The 24,073-nt window shown below is 38.4% G+C and overlaps 1 protein-coding gene, 1 long non-coding RNA gene and 1 pseudogene across 3 annotated transcripts in view; 2 read left to right on the plus strand and 1 right to left on the minus strand.

The window, feature by feature from the left end:
• Positions 1-24,073, minus strand: part of LOC143539479 (large ribosomal subunit protein eL8y-like) — a 243,587-nt gene that overhangs the window by 59,709 nt on the left and 159,805 nt on the right. The window lies entirely within an intron of this gene.
• Positions 214-3,175, plus strand: LOC143539472 (6,7,8-trihydroxycoumarin synthase-like; annotated as a pseudogene). Its single transcript, XR_013136449.1, has 2 exons — positions 214-1,118; positions 2,536-3,175. The product of XR_013136449.1 is annotated as a 6,7,8-trihydroxycoumarin synthase-like (transcript).
• On the plus strand, positions 13,869-22,445 carry LOC143539476 (uncharacterized). The gene is made up of 2 exons (XR_013136451.1): positions 13,869-14,034; positions 21,731-22,445. It is a non-coding gene; the product is annotated as an uncharacterized LOC143539476 (long non-coding RNA).

Here is a 24,073-nt window from a genome sequence, read left to right on the forward strand (position 1 = left end):
TTCCAAAACTTTTAACAAATATAATATTTGCAATATTTAACATTACTCTCACTCTAGATAGATGATAGATCGAGCAATAGGAATCAAAAAACCACACGGCTTCAATGTAATTGTATGGCAAACATTTTTCCAACACATTCTTATGATCTTAGCTAGGTTATATTTATTCAATATAGTAACAACTACGAGTGCAAGTTCATAATCTCAATTCTCAACCATGGAACTAGTTTTCCTGTTTCTACTTTTGTCACTACCCCTCCTATATCTCCTCTACCTTAATCTCCCTAAAATCATCAAGAACAAATCAAGATTGCTCAACCCACCAGGTCCTCTTGGACTACCCTTCATTGGAAACTTGCACCACATCAATCCATCAAGCATCCATACTTCTCCATGGGAGCTCTCAAAATCCTATGGCCCAATCATATCTCTTCGCTTTGGTTTCGTTCCAACTATTGTTGTTTCATCAGCAAGTGTTGCGAAGGAAGTCATTAAAACCCAAGATATTCACTTTTGCAGTAGGCCAAGATTGCTCGGCGCCCAAAAGTTTTCGTATGGGGGGATAGATGTAGCCTTTTCTCCGTACGATGACAAGTGGAAAGAGATGAGAAAATTTTTGTAACTCATCTATTAAGCCCAAAAGGATACAATCTTCTAGGTATATTAGTGAGGACGAAGTCTCACATGCCATGAAAAAAATACACGGGCTAGCTCTTTCTTCTAAGAATATAAACTTGAGTGAAGTCGCCAAAAGTGTTACAAGTACTATCATGATGAGAGTCTCTTTTGGCAAGAGGTACCAAGATGGACATGAAAGAGAAAAGGTTATTGGGCTACTTAGTGAACTTCAGGAGACTATAGTGGATAACTATGCTTCGGAAATTTGGCCTGGCCTGCCTTTTGTAAGTTTGGTTGACAGGTTCACGGGCAAGGTGGATCGTCTAGAGAAATGCTTCCAAGGTTTTGATTTGCTTTACCAACAACTCATTGATGAACACATCAACAGTCAAAACCTGAAGTTACATGAGGAAGAGGAAGATGTTATTGACATTTTGCTACGACTTACAAAAGACAAACTCTTCAACCTCACTCACGAGCACATAAAAGCCATGCTAATGGTAATCCATATCTCCTCTCTATTTGCTGAATGTGTATTCCAACATCATATTAAAATGATGATATTATTAAAATATCATCTTGGAATAATTTTTTTTTAACTTCTAAACAAATACCCTTTTTTATTATCATTTTTCCCATAAGAGATTTGAATAAGGGTCTCCACCAAAGAAGCTTTGTTTCTTAGACTATATTTATTCACAATCCAACTTAACATTTTATTATAAAACTATTTTTTCTCTTTTTCACCTGCTCAGCTCAATCCAACTAAATTTTTCACACTTACTAGCAACCCAACCTTCATTAATATTTATTAAATAAGTATTGATTATAATTGGTGTTTTTTAATTAAAAGTGATTAGAAATAGAGAAAAAGTTAATTTTATTTTAAAATAAATAAAAGTTTTAATTTAAAAATATTTCAAAAAATAAGTGATGATAATATTTATTTTATATTAAATATACATTTTTAAAACAAACTTTGTTTTTAATAAATTTTATACCATTGTGCTCATAAAAAAACTGAAAAGATTGTATTTTCATACTTTTTAAAAAAAGTTAATTGAAGTTATTATAAAAAATCAAGATTAGAGATAAACTAATTATTATAAAAGAAAAAAGAAAAAGAAACTAAAAATACACCCATTGATGTGATGACAAATGGCAATGACCCATGTTGCAACCTGTTTAATTATTTTTTTATTCAAACAGTGCCACAACCTCAATATGAGGGCAGTCTTACCACTTTGCTAGAACCCAAGTGGCCATACCGGAATAATTAAAAATTCATTTTGATATTTAAACCACTTGGCTACACTACGAATGCCTAACATGAAAGGGTCTAAAAAGGCAGCACTATTTATCACCCTCATGTAAGAAAAGCAATTTACATCTCCCTTGTGAGACATCATTATGCAAGTTTCACCAATAGGGCATACGTAATGGATCCATGATTGCATGAAAAAGCTCTGCCATGTACGCAAAGGTTTTTTTTCCACTATGGTCTATAATGATTTCATGACTCTCACATTTATTATTATTATTATTATTATTATTATTTTGTAAATTAAATAAATAACTAATTAGAAAAAGAAAGTGATATAGTGACTCGTATTGGATGAAAGTATGAAACAATTTAATGAGGCTTACTTTTAATAGGCAAGACACCCCACTCCAACATTCAGGCAACGCCCAGTTCACAAAGGTGTGTAATGTTGGGGTGTTTTAGGATATGATATGGCTAGGGGTGTTAGACCATTAACATACCCTTATCTAATTAAACTATCACACCAATAAAGCTACAACAAACACCTTCTGTTTTACGAACATATAACATGTGGCCTACATCATAGAATCTGAACATATTCTTATTTAGTTTTTTCATAGATTCCTCGTATTAATTGCATGCTTTATCTTTAGAATGTATTTGTAGCCGGGACAGATACTAGTGCAGCAACTGTGGTTTGATCGATGACATTGTTAATGAAGAACCCTAATGCAATGAAGAAAGCACAAGAAGAAGTGAGAAATGTGATCGGAAACAAGGATAAAATAGATGAAGGTGATCTTCCCAAGCTTACTTATCTGAAGGCAGTGATGAAAGAAACCATGAGGCTATACCCTCCGTCTCCTCTTCTAGTTCCTCGAGAAACAATGAAAGATACTATTTTGAATGGCTACAAAATTAACCAGAAAACCACAGTTTACGTGAATGCATTTGCTATAGGAAGAGATCCTGAGTTTTGGGAGAACCCAGATGACTTCTCCCCGGAGCGCTTTTTAGATAGCGACATTGACTTTAAGGGTAATGATCTCGGATTGATTCCTTTTGGGGCTGGTCGAAGAATCTGTCCAGGGATGTCGATGGGGGTTGATATGGTGGAACTTTTACTTGCTAATCTACTTTACTTGTTTGATTGGGGTTTGCCGGATCGCATAAGGAAGGAAGATATAGACTTGGACGTTATGCCTGGCGTAACCATGCACAAGAGAAATGAACTTTGCCTTCTAGCTCAAGTGTATTTTTAAATAAATTATAAGAATAATTCTTGATTTAGTACATGGTTTGAACTTCCTAATTAGTTAATTGATATCTTATTTAATTAATAGTTGAAAAGTAAAAAGTAAAATTATTTTGACCCACACCTTGCTATGAATCTTATGATCATTATTGATCTAATCCCAAACGCCAAATGGATCCAGCCTAAGAGCTCAAGTCGACCAGTAAGCGTAGGCCCAAACAAGTTTAAACGTTCTATTTATAAGCAAGAATAAAGTATTGTGTAAAGCTTGAATGAATTTGTTGATGAAGTTTATATATAATCCCCCATCTCCTCTTTGTAATAGGATTTAATTTCCTATCATTCTCTTCCGAAAGAGGTTGCGGCGTAACTTGTTACCCGTTTACCTATCACTTTATTGTAATTTTTTGAGTTAACAGAAGGTCACTATCTCAAATAATAATAATAATAATAATAATAATAATAATAATAATAATAATAATAATAACTATTGTAGTATATTTTTGTGTACTCAATATCCCCTATTATTTTATACGAAATTCTATAAGTATCACTAAAAACAATCTAGACTAAAAACAATCTAGTGTATGAGTGTTGCAAGAATGAATTTATCATTCTCACTATACATAGAGCAATGGTAACAAAATACCATATGGCTTTAATTTTGTAAGGCCAACATTCATCCATGATCCAATACATTCTTATCTCTGGTTCATGTACGTATTCAATAATATAGCCATAACATTTGGAAGCCGAGCAATCTCTCAACTATGGAACAAATTTTTCTGTTTCTTCTTTTGTCTCTACCCCTCCTATTTCTGCTCTATCTTCTCCCCAAAATCATCAAAAGCAAATTATGATTAAATCCACCCTGTCCTGCTGGACTACCCTTCATTGGAAACTTGCACCAAATCAATCCATCAAACATACATACTTCACTATGGGAGCTCTCAAAATCCTATGGCCCAATAATATATCTTCGCTTTGGTTTCGTCCCAATTATCTTTGTTTCCTCAGCAAGTGTAGCGAAAGAAGTCATGAAAACCCAAGATATTATATTTTGTAGTGGGCCAAGATTGCTTGGCATCCAAAAATTCTCGTATGGTGGGATAGACGTAGCCTTTTCGCACTATGATGAGAAGTGGAAGGAGATGAGAAAGATTTTTACAACTCATCTATTAAGCCCAAAAAGGATACAATCTTCTAGGTATATTCGTGAAGATGAAGTCTCACGTGCCATGAGTACGATACATGGGCTAGCACTTTTGTCTAATGTTATAAACTTGAGCGAAATCGCCAAGAGCGTGACATGTACTATCATGATGAGAGTCTCTTTTGGCAAAAGGTGCCAAGATGAACATGTAAGAAAGAAGGTTTTTTGGCTACTTAGTGAGCTCCAAGAGACTATAGTGGATAACTATGCTTTGGATATTTGGCATGGCTTGCCTTTTGTAAGTTTGATTGATAGGTTCACGGGCAAGATGGATCGGCTGGAGAAATGCTTCCTGTAACACCCCGACCGATGGCGGATTATACATCGGGGCGCCACGTATTGTTTCATTACTCGTGACACTATTTGGGTGTCAATATTTAATAAATACATTTACCACGCACGCGCAACACAATTTGTAAAGTAACATAAATCATAACATAAATCAAAATATTCAAATAACATAAACTTGTCTTGTTACATTTTAAACTAGATCCAAAAGAAAAGAAAACATCCTATGTGTCCTCAAGCTTCCAGAAACAGCTACAGCAAACCTGAACATGTGTTAAAATAAAACGTCAACACTTGCGTGTCGGTGAGAGATCAAGTTTAATAGATATAAATAGATAATAATAGATCTGCGCGCAACATGTGTAAATCTGGTGTTTAACAAGGGTGTAATCAGATTGTGATCAAGCCTAAATAGATCATAGCTCATAGTTCAATCCGTGCTCCCAATTGAGCACAAAAACAAGAAATCATCTGTGCACGTGTAAACAAAAGAAAACCGTAAACGATAGGTCTCCCGTGTTCATCTAATGGATCCATGAAAACTTCGGAATAGGCCGAACAAAGCGGTTAATGATTCACACATACAAATAAACAGCCAAGTAAACGTCCCTACACATGGGATACTGCGCGACGAAAGTTCATAAACAAGTTTAAGACTCAAGTTTGTACGAACACATGAACATCCCAAAACGTTAAAAATAAAAAAAAAGGGATTAGGTACGAGATTACTCACATGTAAACGGTGCGTTGAAAGCTAAAGCAAGAACCAACTTTTAAACAAGCACAAGTTAACCTATAAATAAGAGTTTATTGGTTTATCGATTGGTTTTAAGTCTTGAATATATGTAACCATTAGTAATATGTATCTTAAACAAATTATTATATATATATTACCGGAAATGCAGGGAGGACAGAGGAGAAAACGGAGGCAAAGAGAGGAGAAGCGGCTGAGGAACAACGGCAGAGAGCAAGGAGAAGGAAATTAAGTGTTTGTGTGTAGAAAGTAGCATTATATATAGGAAAACCCTAGGGAACACAATCCCTAGAAAAGGGGAAAAGATCTTCTACAGAATCAAGCAAAAGATATCAAAAAGCAAAAGATCAGAAAAGTAAAAGATATCAAAAGATATGGTAGCTGCAGGGGATAAGGGAAAAAGGCTGACAGGAACAGAATAAAGCAAAGGAGGTGTCAGGTAAAGGTTCTGGAAAAGCAGATCTCAAAAGATAATGTCAGTCACTTTTTCTGCCAACCAATAGGGTTGGTGCGCATGCTGCGCCGAAAGTGGCTTTTCAGACATAAGGCAGGTTAGGTCAACAGCACAGAAGATAAGATATCACAAAGCAAACAGGCTGGATAAAACAGAAGAAAAGACTTGAGGTCTAGCGCGAGAAGACTCGAGCGCACGCACGAGGGCGAAGGCAGACCAAAATAATTCCTAGCGCGCCGCGGGAAGAACTACAATCCTCAGCGCGCCGCGGGAAGAATTAAAGTTCTTAGCGCGCCGCGGGAAGAATTACAATTCTTAGCGCGCCGCGGGGAGAACTCCAGTCCTTAGCGCGCTGCGGGGAGAACTCTAGTCCTTAGCGCGCTGCGGGAACATTTCGCCTAGAAACAGCTGGTCTTCACGTAGGCTTCCTTGTAAGGAGTCTGGCGCGTGGAGCTGCGCAGACATCCTTAGGCGGAAAGAACCAAAGGACAAGCAAGGAGTTAAGAGAAAAGGGGGTTCAAGGCGTAAGGGTTAAGCAGAGGGGCGGGACGGCGACAAGAGAGAAAGAGCGAGATGGCGACAAGAAAGAAAGAGGCGGGACGGCGACAAGAAATAAAGAGAGAAGAAAGCGGGAAGGAAATTATTATTAGTAAGTAATATACAAATATATATGATTTATTAAATGTTAAATTACAAAGGTTAATAATCAAATTTTAAATCATAAAAAGAATCGGATTCGAAAACGGGTACCTGGGTCGGGTCGGATAGGGCAGTTGTCACAGTCTCCCCTACTTTAAGAAATTTCGTCCCGAAATTTATCTCGAAGTAGGTTGCGCAGAGAAAAGGTGCGGGTACTTGATCTTCATCTGATCTTCCCTTTCCCAAGTGAACTCGGCTCCGCGCTTGGACTGCCAACGAACTTTAACAATAGGGATGCGACTGCGCTTGGTTTGCTTTACCTCGCGATCCATAATCTCAACAGGCTTTTCAACGAAATGCATAGATTCATCAACTTGAACTTCATCAAGTGGTATGTGAAGGTTCTCGTCAGCTAGACATTTCTTGAGATTGGATACATGGAACGTTGGATGCACATTGCTGAGCGCGGGCGGCAGGTCAAGTTTGTAGGCAACTTTTCCTACGCGCGCGAGAATCTTGAACGGACCAACATAACGAGGCGCAAGCTTACCTTTCTTCCCAAAGCGGACAACACCCTTCCAGGGCGACACTTTGAGGAGAACAAGATCACCAACTTGAAATTCGAGAGGCTTCCGCCTGCGATCTGCGTAACTCTTCTGTCGGCTTCTGGCAGTCAGCAGATGATCACGGATCTTGGCGATCTTATCGGTTGTCTCTTGAACTAGTTCGGGTCCTGTGATTTGAACTTCACCCACTTCGCTCCAACAAATCGGTGAGCGGCACTTTCGACCGTAAAGTGCTTCAAATGGGGCCATACCGATGCTGGAATGATAGCTGTTATTATAAGAGAACTCGATCAGAGGTAGGTGTGAATCCCAATTACCTCCAAAATCAAGAACACAAGATCGAAGCATATCCTCAAGGGTTTGGATGGTTCGCTAAGACTGTCCGTCAGTCTGAGGATGATATGCAGTACTCATGTCCAAACGAGTTCCTAACGCAGTTTGGAGAGATTTCCAAAAGCGAGATATAAAACGGCCATCGCGATCGGATATGATGCTCAAGGGAGTACCATGACGGCAGACAATCTCTTTGACATAGAGCTGCGCAAGATGCTCAACACGGTAAGTTTCACGAATGGGCAGAAAATGAGCAGACTTGGTCAATCGATCCACTATTAACCAAATGCTATCATGTTTGCTTGCAGTCAAAGGTAACTTGGTGATAAAGTCCATTGCTATACCTTCCCATTTCCACGTAGGAATTTCAGGTTGTTCGAGCAAACCAGATGGGCGTTGATGTTCAGCTTTTACCTTAGAACAAGTCAGGCATTTAGCTACGAACATAGCAATATCCTTTTTCATACCGGGCCACCAATAAGTAATGCGCAAATCTTTGTACATTTTATCAGCGCCAGGATGAATGGAATACCGAGTTTTGTGCGCTTCACTCAGTAGGACAGTGCGAAGATCTTCATCACAAGGAATCCAGATGCGATTGAGATAGCAGAGAATTCCACTCAGATTAGGGACAAAATGCGCTTCCGCACCACACGCTAACTCGGCGCGAAGGTTGCCATTGCTGATGGATGCGCGCTGCGCGTCACGAATGCGCAATTCAAGGTTGCTTTGGATCGGCGCGAAGTGAAGCTGCGTGCGCGGCAAGATACAGTTAAGCTGGCTGGGTTTGCGGCTGAGCGCATCAGCTACCACATTAGCCTTTCCAGGGTGATAACGGATCTCACAATCGTAATCGCTGATGAGTTCGTTCCATCGGCGTTGTCTCATGTTAAGTTCCTTTTGATCAAAAATGTGCTGAAGGCTTTTATGGTCGGTGTAGAGGATACACTTAGTACCATAAAGGTAGTGTCTCCAGATTTTCAAGGCAAATACAACTGCACCAAGTTCGAGGTCGTGAGTCGTATAATTCTTTTCATGAATTTTGAGTTGCCTTGACGCGTAAGCGATAACCTTGCCTCGTTGCATAAGTACACAACCGAGACCTTGGTTGGATGCATCGCAATACACGACAAAATCGTCATTACCCTCAGGTAGCGCTAGAACAGGAGCTTCGCACAACAATCGCTTGAGCGTTTGGAAGGCTTCTTCTTGCTTCGAGCCCCAAATATACGGTTTGCCTTTGTGCGTTAAAGCTGTTAAAGGCAAAGCGATCTTTGAGAAGTTCGAAATAAATCGCCGGTAGTAACCAGCTAAGCCCAAAAAGAAACGGATTTCGGTAGGAGTGGATGGCGTAATCCAGTTCTTGATTGCTTCAATCTTGGATGGGTCGACATGGATACCCATCTTGTTAACAACATGGCCAAGAAACTGTACTTCATCCGACCAAAATTCACACTTGGAGAGTTTGGCAAAGAGTTGCTCGGTTCGAAGCTTTTGCAACACCAACTGAAGATGTTGCTCATGCTCGGCCTTGGTTTTGGAATAAATCAGAACGTCATCGATAAACACAATCACGAATTTATCCAAGAAAGGCCTACACACCCGATTCATTAGATCCATGAAAACAGCGGGTGCGTTGGTTAAACCGAAGGACATGACCAAGAATTCAAAATGGCCATAGCGAGTTCGAAAGGCAGTTTTAGGAATATCCTCTTCGCGGATACGCAACTGGTGATAGCCAGAACGGAGATCGATCTTGGAAAAACAAGAGGCACCTTGGAGTTGATCAAAGAGGTCGTCAATACGCGGTAAGGGATACCGGTTCTTAATGGTGAGCTTGTTCAGCTCGCGGTAATCAATACACATGCGAAACGAACCGTCCTTCTTTTTAACGAACAACACCGGAGCACCCCAGGGCGAAGAGCTAGGGCGAATGAATCCTTTATCAGTCAACTCTTGAAGTTGACTTGCTAATTCTTGCATCTCAGCGGGTGCAAGACGATAAGGAGATTTGGCTACGGGGGAAGCACCAGGGACAAGATCAATACGAAACTCGACTTCCCGAACGGGAGGTAAACCAAAAAGATCTTCGGGAAAGACTTCAGGGAAGTCGCGCACGATAGGGATTTCACAAAGTTTCTTCTTTCCTTCATCGGGTTTGACCACATGGGCTAAGAATGCGATACATTTCTTCCGCAAGAGTCTTCGGGTTTCAGTGCAAGACATAAGTTTAAGACCGTTAGACGGTTTCTCGCCGTAGATATAAAGATCACCATTTTCTCGAGGGATGCGAATCAACTTCTTGGCGCAAATAACTTCAGCGCGGTTTTGCGAGAGCCAATCCATACCAATAATAACATCAAAACTTCCAAGAGGCATGGGGATGAGGTCGATCAGAAAATCGTTTTCGTTAAGGTTAAGCGTGCAATCTTTGATTACGGAGTTTATTAAAATAGTTTCACCATTAGCCAATTCAACTGAAAAGTTTTCGCTTAAGTTTATGCGCGGTCGCGCAAGTTTCTGCTCAAATGCGCGAGAAATAAAACTTCTATCGGCGCCAGTATCAAAGAGTATAGATGCATAATGTCCGTTAAGTAAAAATGTACCATTAACCACGTCATTATTCGCTTGCGCTTGGTGCGCGGTTATGTTAAAAGCTCGTCCGCGCGTCACTTGTTTCGAAATTTGGTTAACTGGGTTCGCTTGCGTAATCTGAACTTGTAGTCTCGGGCACGCGTTCCGGAAATGACTGGGATCACCGCAGTTATAGCACGACCTGGGTCGTGGATTAGGGTATGTTGGTTGTGGGTTCTGCAGGTAGGCTGGTGGTGTTTGCGCAGTTGGGTTGGCGGAAGGGACTCTACAGTACTCAGCAGAGTGGCCAACGCAGCCACATCGGTTACATTGTCGACACGGGGTGTGAGTTGGGTGATGAAGTCTACAGATTGGGCAAAACGGTTGGTTTCCTGTGTAGGGTTTCTTAGTTGGCGGGGCAGGGAGTGCGGGATTGGTTAAGGCATAGTTATGGACTACAGGGGGTGTGGGGTAGGTTGACAGTGGGTTAAGAGCGTGTACTAGGGGTTGGTAGGCGGGTTGCTGGACAATGGGCGGGTTGGTAAGCGCATAGGCTTTGCGCCTGCGCTTGAGGTTGTTACGGTTTGAGGGTTCTGGTTTGGTTTCTGTTGGTTCTGGGACAGTCTTGGTGGGTTTGGTCTTCTCAGATCCCCGCAGGAACAGGGTTCCTGCTCTGACATGGTTGTCGCTGAGCACAGCGGCCAACTCGATGGCGTCAGAGAGGGTTACTGGGTTTCTGGCCCATACAGAGTCTTGAATTTCCATGGGGAGACCCCCAAGGAACTTCTCGATGGCTCGGCGGGAAGGGGTAACTAGGTGTGGGACAAGCAAGCTTAATTCATGGAAGCGCGTCGCGTACTCGCGCGCTTCACCACTGTATTGTTTAAGATTCCAAAATTCTTCCTCCAGGCGCTTTACTTCGTTGGGAGGGCAGAATTCTCGCGTCAGGAGATCCTTAAATTCCTCCCAGAGCATGCTAGAAGCAGCTTCTGCGCCACGCGCATGAGCTACTCCGTTCCACCAAGTAAGCGCCCTTGATTCCAGGACACTAGAGGCATATAAGGTTCGTCGGTCTGGAGGGCATTGGGTATGGAGGAAAGTGTTTTCAATTTTCTCGAGCCACTGGAGCATTACGGTGGCTCCTTCAAGTCCTGTGAATTTCGGAGGGTTACCCGCATTGAAGGATTTAATATTGTATCCGGAGGGGTTGGTATTAGTTTGGTTTAAGGCTTGGGCTATTGCGGCGGCCATTTCCTGGGAACGTTGCTGCCTACGTCTGCGCGAGGCTTCTCTCCTCTGATGGCGGCGAGAAAGCGGAGGCATTCTATAAAAGTTTTAGTTTTTGTTAATATCGTTTTAGCGCAAAGTACATCGTCGTAAAGCTTGTTTCGCGAAGTTAAACGCTATCAAATTTGAAGTAAAATGCAAACTTAATACAGGTAATGAATTCGAATTGAAAATCGACAATTCACGCATCACCATGACTTTCCGAATTCTCAATTTAAAATATCGAGTAAATGAATGTTGGAGATTTGACAATTCATGTATCACCATGACTTTTCAAATCTTCAATTTAAATTATCGAGTAAACGAATATTAGAGATTGACAATTCATGTATCACCATGACTTTTCAAATCTTCAATTTAAAACATAAAGTTAATGGTAATTGAAAATCAACTATTCATGTATCACCATGACTTCTCGGATTTTCAATCCCCACAACAAACGAATATGTAAGTAAAGAAATAAATTGAAATTTAATAAAAATCGAAAGATCGCGAATAAAACATGAAATCAAGTGCTGCGTATGCGCAAGCATATTTTATAAATATCGAGTAAATAACAATTAGCGCGCGAACATGAGATTTCTCTCATGCGCGAGAAGGGACTCTTAGGTATTCTAGGTCGTTACGTCTAACCACCTATCCTAAAGTCACAGAGCTCTGATACCAATCTGTAACACCCCGACCGATGGCGGATTATACATCGGGGCGCCACGTATTGTTTCATTACTCGTGACACTATTTGGGTGTCAATATTTAATAAATACATTTACCACGCACGCGCAACACAATTTGTAAAGTAACATAAATCATAACATAAATCAAAATATTCAAATAACATAAACTTGTCTTGTTACATTTTAAACTAGGTCCAAAAGAAAAGAAAACATCCTATGTGTCCTCAAGCTTCCAGAAACAGCTACAGCAAACCTGAACATGTGTTAAAATAAAACGTCAACACTTGCGTGTCGGTGAGAGATCAAGTTTAATAGATATAAATAGATAATAATAGATCTGCGCGCAACATGTGTAAATCTGGTGTTTAACAAGGGTGTAATCAGATTGTGATCAAGCCTAAATAGATCATAGCTCATAGTTCAATCCGTGCTCCCAATTGAGCACAAAAACAAGAAATCATCTGTGCACGTGTAAACAAAAGAAAACCGTAAACGATAGGTCTCCCGTGTTCATCTAATGGATCCATGAAAACTTCGGAATAGGCCGAACAAAGCGGTTAATGATTCACACATACAAATAAACAGCCAAGTAAACGTCCCTACACATGGGATACTGCGCGACGAAAGTTCATAAACAAGTTTAAGACTCAAGTTTGTACGAACACATGAACATCCCAAAACGTTAAAAATAAAAAAAAAGGGATTAGGTACGAGATTACTCACATGTAAACGGTGCGTTGAAAGCTAAAGCAAGAACCAACTTTTAAACAAGCACAAGTTAACCTATAAATAAGAGTTTATTGGTTTATCGATTGGTTTTAAGTCTTGAATATATGTAACCATTAGTAATATGTATCTTAAACAAATTATTATATATATATTACCGGAAATGCAGGGAGGACAGAGGAGAAAACGGAGGCAAAGAGAGGAGAAGCGGCTGAGGAACAACGGCAGAGAGCAAGGAGAAGGAAATTAAGTGTTTGTGTGTAGAAAGTAGCATTATATATAGGAAAACCCTAGGGAACACAATCCCTAGAAAAGGGGAAAAGATCTTCTACAGAATCAAGCAAAAGATATCAAAAAGCAAAAGATCAGAAAAGTAAAAGATATCAAAAGATATGGTAGCTGCAGGGGATAAGGGAAAAAGGCTGACAGGAACAGAATAAAGCAAAGGAGGTGTCAGGTAAAGGTTCTGGAAAAGCAGATCTCAAAAGATAATGTCAGTCACTTTTTCTGCCAACCAATAGGGTTGGTGCGCATGCTGCGCCGAAAGTGGCTTTTCAGACATAAGGCAGGTTAGGTCAACAGCACAGAAGATAAGATATCACAAAGCAAACAGGCTGGATAAAACAGAAGAAAAGACTTGAGGTCTAGCGCGAGAAGACTCGAGCGCACGCACGAGGGCGAAGGCAGACCAAAATAATTCCTAGCGCGCCGCGGGAAGAACTACAATCCTCAGCGCGCCGCGGGAAGAATTAAAGTTCTTAGCGCGCCGCGGGAAGAATTACAATTCTTAGCGCGCCGCGGGGAGAACTCCAGTCCTTAGCGCGCTGCGGGAACAGTTCGCCTAGAAACAGCTGGTCTTCACGCAGGCTTCCTTGTAAGGAGTCTGGCGCGTGGAGCTGCGCAGACATCCTTAGGCGGAAAGAACCAAAGGACAAGCAGGAGTTAAGAGAAAAGGGGGTTCAAGGCGTAAGGGTTAAGCAGAGGGGCGGGACGGCGACAAGAGAGAAAGAGCGAGATGGCGACAAGAAAGAAAGAGGCGGGACGGCGACAAGAAAGAAAGAGAGAAGAAAGCGGGAAGGAAATTATTATTAGTAAGTAATATACAAATATATATGATTTATTAAATGTTAAATTACAAAGGTTAATGATCAAATTTTAAATCATAAAAAGAATCGGATTCGAAAACGGGTACCTGGGTCGGGTCGGATAGGGCAGTTGTCACACTTCCAAGATTTTGATTTGTTTTACCAACAACTCATTGATGAACATCTCAACCGTCAAAGCCCTAAGTCACATGAGGAAGAGGAGGATGTTATCGACATTTTGCTACGACTTATAAAAGACAAACATTTTAGCCTCACTCATAAGCACATAAAAGTCATGCTAATGGTAATCTATATCTCCTCTCCATTGGCTGATTATGAATATGCATATCCAAACATCATGTTAAAATGATTAAACAACATGAATACCAGAATAATTAAAAATACATTTTAAAACCTAGCAAGTTATACTCGATTAAAAACAACTTTTTTAATATGGTGATATTTACTATCAAAAAGTAAAACAAAATAAAAAAAAATACTTCATTTTATGTATATCTAGGATTTAGGACCCTGCGCTTTGTGACGAGACCGTTAAGTCGAACAAAAAAAAACATATGTAAAAGAGTTAAACTATAAACTCGTTGCAAGTCAATACGGAGTCAGTCTGTATCAAGTTACTACATCGAAACTAAACAAAATAAATAAACCTGTCAATGCCAAAATACAACAAATTATATCATATGTAGAACCAAAAAAACCGACACGTTACAATTGTAAACTAACGCAAATTCGGTTAGTATCAGCGGTACCAACACAAATTCGTAAACATAAATTAGTAAGCCAAAAAAAATAGTTTAAGGTGAGGTATCAAATGTTGAAACGCGGATATAAAATCATGAGACGATGAGATATTTTTAAATCATGAAAAAAGTTTCGATCATTCTAAAGACGAACTATGAAAAATAGGAAAACAAAGTTTGAAAAAATCGTTTAACTAACCGACAAATAAAACATGTAAAGCCGACACTTGCCCTAGTGTAGTGTTTAAAAATATAATTTGTAAATATTTTATTTAGTTTAAACAAAAAGTAAAATAAAAGAAATAAAAACTATTATTTTTATTTATGGAATTAAGGTTAATAATTTAGTTGGTATAATTAATAAAATATTAAATAGTAAATTGAATAGTAAAATTGTAAGTATGATTGAATCTTCTATTTAATATATATTAATAATATATAAATTGGATGTGGCTTAATGGTAAAGTATTCACTTTACTAGTGAGAGGTAGTGGGTTCAAACCTCGTTATCACCAATTTATACGGGAGATATGATGTATAACCCTGGCTTGTCAGAGTTCGAGTCCTGATCTCACCCGGTTTTACCGGCTACTTGCTGTCGTGCCGTTTGGCAGGCGTTGGAGTCGGGTTTTATCCGGTGAATCCCTCAATTGGTGAACTGCTAGGGGCTCCGTCCGTCCGGACTACTGGCCGGCTCGGACTACCTTTAGCCAATGGGAACCGCGTACGGAGTACCCGGCGTTAGTTAGTTGGCCGTTCAATATATATATATATATATATATATATATATATATATATATTAATATTGTTACAAAAAAAGTAATTCATATTTAAAGAAAAATGATGGTTACCAGAAAATTAAAAATATGTAACCATTACCCTTTTACCTTCTTTGCGAAAGCCGAAAAGTAACAAATTGGAAATGTGGAACTCCTTTAATCTTGGCCTTAGTGGTCTAGAATCCTTGTTAGAACACACACTCAAGACTGATAATAATCTACAGCCACAATGCGTGTGGTAGCTAGCTAATCTTGACTTCATGTTGTTGAGATCCTCTCATTAATAACATTTTAAATTATGCTTTGCTAGTTTATCAATTTTTTTAACTATTTAATTAATTAATTTAGTAATTTACACACACATAAGGACGGCCCAACATAATTCACTTACTTAAAAAACTTGTGAAAACCACTAATTCACTTTTAAGCACAATAATTATCTTATTTAATGTATATTTTTTCATTCTTTTCATATGTTGTTAATATTTACCACAACCTAAACAAAATATGTAGGTCATAAAAATAAATATTTGTATCTTATACGAGGTAAATATATATAGATTACCATGTGCATATATGAATTTTTGCAATCTATATATATATATATATAATGTTTATTTCTTTTTTTAGTTAAATAGTAATAACATATAAAAATGAAAAAATAAAAGTAGAGTAATTTCTTGAAATTGAAATAAGAGAAAATAAAAATACAATACTTTGATTTGTTTTTCTTATTATCATACAAAGAAACGATCATACTTAAATAAGAGCTCTTATGTTCTATACAAGGAAAAATAAATAATAGTAAAAAATAATCCCTTGATTGTTGCTATGTAACGGTCACTTGCTGTCTTGGTTATTGTTTAGAATGGAAATGAGATCTTTGCATAATTATTGATTTTATTTTTTAACACTCCCCCTCAATTTGAGTAGTCGGGTCTCCGATGCTCAACTTGCTAAGGAAATCACTGAATATCCTCCTGTTGACGGCCTTTGTTAAAATATCTGCTAACTGGTCTTCTGATCGAACAAATAGTAGTTCTATAATCCCTGCTTCGAGTTTTTCTTTGATGATATGCCTATCAACCTCCACATGTTTTGTACGATCGTGTTGAATTGGATTTTCTGAAATTTGAATTGCAGCTTTGTTGTCACACATGATCTTGCTGGCTTCGGTTTGAGGAAATCCAATTTCTGTCAAAAGTCTACATATCCATAGGACCTCTGTCACGCCTCGTGCAATCCCTCGGAATTCAGCTTCAGCACTGGACAGTGCTACCACCTTTTGTTTTTTGCTTCTCCAAGTAACTAGATTTCCACCAACCAAAGTAAAGTATCCCGATGTTGATCTTCCATCATCTTTATCTCCTGCCCAATCTGCATCTGTATATAATTGGACGTTGAGATGGTTATTTGGTTTAAAGATAACCCCATGGCCTATTGTCCCTTTGAGGTATTTGATAATTCTTCATACTGCTTCCATGTGAGTGACTTGAGGTTGATGCATAAACTTCCTGACTACCCCTACCACATACACAATATTTGGACGAGTATGCGAGAGGTATATTAGTTTACCTACCAAACGTTGATATATTTCTTTGTTTGCCAATTCTCCTCCTTCTTCCAAATGGAGTTTATGGTTCACCATCATCGGGGTATCGGCAGGCTTGCAATCGAGCATTCCTATCTCAGCTAGAAGGTCAAGAATATATTTCTTCTGACTTATAAAGATACCTTGTTTAGACCTTAGCACTTCGATTCCAAGAAAGTACTTAAGTCTTCCTAGGTCCTTCATTTCAAATTCCGAGAACAACTTTGCCTTCAACTTCTTCATTTCTTTATCATCGTTTCCTGTAATGATCATGTCATCAACATATATGATTAAACAAGTCACAAATTTACCTCTCTGTTTAAGGAAGAGCGTGTGATCGCAGTTGCTTCGTCGAAATCCATATCCTTTCATTGCTTGAGTAAATCTGCCGAACCAAGCTCGAGGAGATTGCTTAAGACCGTAGAGTGATTTTTTTTAGCCGACATACTTCATTTGCCTTGAAATTTGTTGTGAATCCAGGTGGAGCTTCCATGTATACTTCAAGTGGTTACTCTCCATGTAGGAAGGCATTCTTAACATCAAATTGATGAAGAGGCCATCCTTCATTTGCAGCGATTGAAAAAAGAACCATGATTGTGTTAATCTTGGCTGCTGGGGAGAACGTCTCTGAGTAGTCAATCCTATATGTTTGGGTATAGCCTTTAGCCACTAACCGCGCTTTATATCTTTCAATAGTTCCATCAGGTTTATGTTTAATAGTGAAGACCCATCGACATCCTACGGGTCTCTTTCCTGGCAAACGACTGCATTTTTCCCATGTGTCATTTTTCATTAGTGCCTTCATCTTTGTTTCCATTGCGTCCTTCCACTTCTTTGATTTTAAGGCTTGTTCTAGAGAGGTAGGAATTTGTTCAGCGTACAAGGAAGAGTTAAAGGCTTTAGCTTCTGTGGATAAGTTACATTCAGCTATGTTTGCCATGGGGTATTTAGACGACTTTGATTGTTTTTCTAGAGAGTATCGTTTAGGTGGGACTCCTCTGCTAGCTCTTGGTGGTAGAACATATTTCTCAACCGGTTCTTCTGGTGTTGTTTCTTCTTGAATATGCTCCTCATGCACTGTTTGTTCTATTTCTATCTCATGATTATCAGATTTGTCATTAGCTTGATTTTCTAAAGATATTTTGTCTGTTATATTTTCTGATATTTGAGAGTCACTTACCTCGAATGGTATGTTGGGAGAATTTTGGTCTGAGGCACTAAATTTCGATCCACCAGATTGTTGTGAAGTGTGTGACTCATCATGGGTATTGTGATCTTCTGGTGATGATGGTGTTTGGATACTCTGATAGACTTCTTCTGATGGAGCCAATTTTGGAACCCATTCTAGCCAACTCAATGTGTCATCATCCTCTTTCTCCCCCTGGCCATTGTGTTGGAATGTATAAAAAAATTCGGTTTCAAGAAAGTCACAGTTCATGGTAGTGTACATATGACGTCTTTTTGGACTATAGCACCGATATCATTTTTGGTTGACACCATAGCCCACGAAAACACATTTTTCAGCACAAGGACCGAGCTTGGTTCGATTTATTTTAGGGATGTGAACAAACATGGAACACCCAAATATTCGAGGTTGTAGTGTAAGTGTTGGCGGAAGTTTGGTAAATTCAGAGAGGGTTTGGAGAGGGATTTTTAGATCAAGGGCTTTGGTTGGAAGTCGATTGAGAAGATAAGTGGCAGTGGAAAGAGCATCAGGCCAGAAGGATTTAGGGGTTTTAGATTCAATTAGGAGGGCTCGAGTGATTTATAAGAGAATGCGGTTTTTTCGTTCAACCGTCCCATTTTGTTCAGGAGTGTAGGAACAAGAAGTTTGGTGGATTATTCTTTTTGATTGACAAAATTGTGTCATAGCGGTGTTAACGAATTCCCCCCCATTATCGGATCGAAGAATTTGAATGTTGGTTTTAAACTGTGTTCGTATCATAGCATAAAAATTAGTAAATCTTTCAAAAACTTCATATTTATGTTTTAGAAAATATATCCACGTCATACGAGTACAATCGTCAACGAAAAGAACAAAAAAATGAAAGTTTTGCCCCCAATAACTTCTGTTGGTCCCCATACATCCGAATGGATAAGGGAAAAAGGTATATTAACTTTCGTATTATTCGGTTTAAAAGTATGTCTATGACTTTTAGCCAAAACACACGCTTCACAGTTTATTGGTTCATTTAGAGGGTATAATTTTGGAAATAAAAGATGTAAATAACCGATAGATGGGTGTCCCAATCGTCTATGCCATAACCAATCTTCTCAATTTGTAGTTCCATGAGCTAGCATCGCATTACCATGTTGAGTCACTTCGTCCACATAATACAATCTATGGTGTTTGGTGCCACGCCCAATAATTACTCCCATCCTAATGTCTTGTAAAATGCAAAAAGTAGGGTGCATTAATACTGAGCAATTTAGTTCCTTCGTTACATGACTAATTGATAATAATTTACGTGACAACGACGGGACATAAAGACAATTTGAAAGTCTTAGAGTCGGGGAAATTTCTATAGTTCCCCCTCCCTCTACGGGAACTATACCCCCATTTGCGGTTTTAATGTGGTTAATCTTGGGTTTGGATTTTGAAATCATGTCCGATAATTCATTAGTCATGGTGTCGGTAGCACCACAATCAAATATCCATGAATTTTCTTTATTTTCGTACGTTTTGACCATGTTTACTTGCCCAGTGGCTTCTAAAATACCCTTTTCGGTTCCAGACCCCTCTACAAATGTATTTTGATTAGTTTTTTGGACAAATAAATTATGTTGAGGGTTTTCAATTATGTTTTGACCAGTATCATAACCAATAGATTCATCAGGTGTTTTATTAAACATGTCTAAAATTATAGGGTTTAAAAAATTATTATTAAAACATGAAATATTAAAAGACGAAGGGTTTGAGATATGATTCTCAAACCCTTTACCTTCATCCCTGTAGAAGCCATTGCTGCCGCCTCCATCTCCGGCGGATACTACACCATCACAACTTAAAGTATTCACTTGTTTCTTCACTAAACCCGGTGGTCTCCTTCTGTGTTTTTCAGCAGCCGGACCAGTCATGTTCAGAGTACCGCTTCCGCCGGTACCGCCTCCGCCGACGCCGGTGACTTCTTCGCCCCCTTTTGCTGCGCCAGAACCGGTAGTAGCCGGAGTAATAGCCAGCTCTAACTCTGGCTCATTATTAAATCCACCAGACCTAAACTCGTCAGGCGGCAACGCTTCGTCGTTGTACTGTTCAGAATCGTCAAACGCGAACCGTTGTTGCAACGATTCGTGGCTTATGGTGTTGCTGTTTCTCGGAGCATTGGTTTCTGAGTTCCCGAAAATGGTTTTTATGAGATTCGTGATTTGCAAAGCAAGCCCATCATTGTTTGTTTTGTTGGTTACGACACTCGCGGTTTGACGGTTACCGACAGCGATCGTTTGGCTATCGGAAATCCGTTTTTGGTTTTGGTTTTGATGTGTATTGTGACTGGTTTTTATGAGACTGATGATTTGCATTGCAAGATTATCGTCGGCCATTTCTGAAGGGTAGAAAGAATCGGGTTGATGATGATGAGTAGTATTGAGCAGTTTAATCCAATGATCAAAAACACTGCTTTGATACCATCTTGAAATTGAAATAAGAGAAAATAAAAATACAATTCTTTGATTTGTTTTTCTTATTATCATACAAAGAAAAGATCATACTTAAATAAGAGCTCTTATGTTCTATACAAGGAAAAAGAAATAATAGTAAAAAATAATCCCTTGATTGTTGCTATGTAACGGTCACTTGCTGTCTTGGTTATTGTTTAGAATGGAAATGAGATCTTTACATAATTATTGATTTTATTTTCTAACATAATTATGTAATTACATCATAGAGTAATTATGTAATTACTCTATGATGTAATGACATAATTATTCTTCTAGTATATATAATTATTATACTTAATTAACACAATTAGCACGTTAATTTCATTTGTACGTTAACTTCTCTCATTTACACACACACACACACACACTAGACGGGGGTTGTTTTAAATTATTCATTTAAAATATTTATATATCTTTTTGTATTTTGATTTTATTTATTGCTTGAAAGTTAATAATATACTTAGAGTTTGATATAAAAAGGTTTCACAAATAAATGAGATATTATAGTACGGTTTAAAAGCTATATGGGTTTGATTAGACCTATGATCCGCTTATTTTTTTACTATAAAATTGTTTCTTAATTATAAATAATATCCTTTTTTACAAAAAAAAAAATCGGATATAATTTTTAATATATGTTTTGGTAATTTCAATGAGAATATTTGTATATGTTTTTTGATGTTGAAGTTGTGAGTGGTGACGTAAATATTATTTTTTATTTTTGGTTTTTAATATAGTTAACGTTTTTCTTAATTGTAAATATATATATTGCAAATCCTAACCCTCATATCTTCTCCTTCATTGCTTTCATGACACACAAATAATTCGACAGGACTCAATTTAATGGTTTAATGGCCTAAATTGGAAAATATATAATTGAATGAGTGAATTAATCAGAATACTTTTAAAATTTGATTATGATTCGATGATATAGATGACCTTCACTCATTGGCTGAAAAAAATTAAATGAGGTTTACTTTTGATGGACAACACCCAAGTTCATAAAATGTGTTAGGGGGTGGTTTAGGAGATGACTATGGCTAGGGGCGTTAAACATGCTCTTATCTAATTAAACCATCACTAATACAGCCTCAATAAATACCTTTTGCATTACGTATATATATTGTAGTAGCCTACTCCATAGAATCTGAACATATTCTTATATAGTTTTTGATAACCTTCTCGTGGCATTAATTTATGTTTCATGGTTAGGATGTATTCGCAGCTGGGACAGATACTAGCGCAACATCAGTGGTTTGGTTGATGACAATGTTAATGAAGAACCCTAATGCAATGAAGAAAGCACAAGAAGTGAGAAATGTGATTGGAAAGAAGGGTAAAATAGATGAAGATGATCTTCCCAAACTCACTTATTTGAAGGCAATGATAAAAGAGACCATGAGGCTATACCCTCCGACTCCTATTATAATTCCTCGAGAAACGAAGAAAGATGCTATTTTACATGGCTAGAAAATCAAGCAGAAAACCATAGTTTATGTGAATGCATTTGCTATAGGAAGAGATCCTGAGTTTTAGGAGAACCCAGATGACTTCTTCCCAGAGCGCTTCTTAGGTAGCGACAATGACTTTAAGGGTAATGATCTCGGATTGATTCCTTTCGGGGTTGGTCGAAGAATCTGTCCAGGGATGTCGATGGGGGTTGCTATGGTGGAACTTTTACTTGCTAATCTTCTTTACTTGTTTGATTGGGGTTTGCCGGATTGCATGAGTAAAGAAGATATAGACTTGGACGTTATACCTGGTGTAACCATGCACAAGAGAAACGAACTCTGCCTTCTAGCTCATATTTACTTTTAAATGATTAGAATTTAGATTTTTAATATTTCCAAGAAGCAATTTTTAACTCTTGATCTCTTGGATGGTTTGAACATCTTTGGAATAAAATAAAGAAGTAAAGATATTTGTACTTATTGGTATCGTACTTCAAGGATATGATGGAGCACACAATGCTCGTATTCATGATACAAACGATGTAATGGCGGGTGTTGTTGAACATCTCAAAGTATTAATTGAATTACATTAGAATTCTGTGTGTCAACTCAACTTATTTCGGGATAAGATGTTACAAACCAACATGCTTTTATAATTAGAGCTTGAATTCAACTTTAACCTTAAGTAGTACCGAAACAAAACAAACCTAACCAACCTCTAATTTAAAAAAACTTGGTTTTATAATCTAAAAATAGCTGGCGACACAACATATTATCTGTTTACCTAACATATGTAATATGTATGATGTTTAAGCTGAAAAAAAAAAAAGATAAATCAGTGTACCCCAAAATTATCTAAACTCATATTAGTATAATAACCCAAAATATAGGACTACTAATTTAAGTGGCACATAGCACATCATGGTTCATACTCAAAGAATGAAACAAACTGATTTGTAAGAAATGTAGAAACCTCAAATGAATGTAGTTTATTTACGTATTCAAATAGTTGATTATGTGAAATTTCTATGGAGGATTCGGAGAGATGAGTATTATGTGTGAAAAGTGAATGATATTGCTCTATGCTTGTTTTTTTACAACATACAAAGTCTTATTACATATAGAGCTCAAAGGAAATCTTTCCCTCCAGACCATTGCCTGGGGCACCTCTTATTATCCAGCGGTTTTTATCCTACTTTATTGACTTAAACAGGCTTCCTCCTTTTATCCGTCAGACGATTCCCTTTTGCTTCGTACGTGCGTCATCTTGACCTGATGCTTCCAGATCCCAAAAGGGACCCTTCACTCGTTGACCTGTCCTTTTGTCTTTGAAGGGTTTTGGGCTTGCTTCCTTGGGTCTCATTTGGGCCGGATCCTATGTAATTTCTTCAAGTCCCCTAGTCTATTTCTCATGTTATTTATGATATGAGGAATAGACTTAATTCTTCACTTCACCGTTGCCTGCTTTCTTGATCTTTATATTCGTTTGGCCCCTGGCTACTGATCTGTATAAGTTGGGCCTCTCATGAGTGCATAATCACCGCTGGCCCAGCCTGGTTAATTATGGAGGCGGTAAAAGGTGTGGTTGAGATTGAATTGCACGCTTTTTTACACAGCAATTACTGCCCTGCTCTTTGGTGTCCCATCCCATAAATTATCCATCTCCTTTTTACCTTTCTCTCTCACATAACTCCGACGACCCTTTTTTTCCCCCTTTGGTTTTCATTCTTCACTCAGGTCAGTGTTCTTTTCCTTCGATCCTATCTTTTCTCTTTCGCCATGAGCCGCGACGGCTTGTATTCGACAACCTCTATCTTAACCCAGGATCAGATGCTTCAGATATGTGCCCGTTACCAAATACCTTTATCTTTGTCACCCGTTTTACCTAAACCTGGTGAAACGGCTCTTAGTCATCCCGAGTTGCTTACCTTGTATACCAGAAACCTAGAACGTGCCAACATTCGTTATCCTCTGACGGAATTTCAGCTAGCTTTATTGAAGTTTCATAAACTAAGATTCGACCAGGTCCACCCTTTAGGTTTTTTGCGTGTGACCCACTTTGAAATCGCCTGTAGGGCTATGGAAGGCTTTGCCACCGTGCCTT

This window comes from Bidens hawaiensis, unplaced genomic scaffold, assembly GCF_021521415.1.
Source record: "Bidens hawaiensis isolate Kalapana, Puna unplaced genomic scaffold, B.hawaiensis_p1.1 tig00011896_1, whole genome shotgun sequence".
Lineage (NCBI taxonomy): Eukaryota > Viridiplantae > Streptophyta > Magnoliopsida > Asterales > Asteraceae > Bidens > Bidens hawaiensis.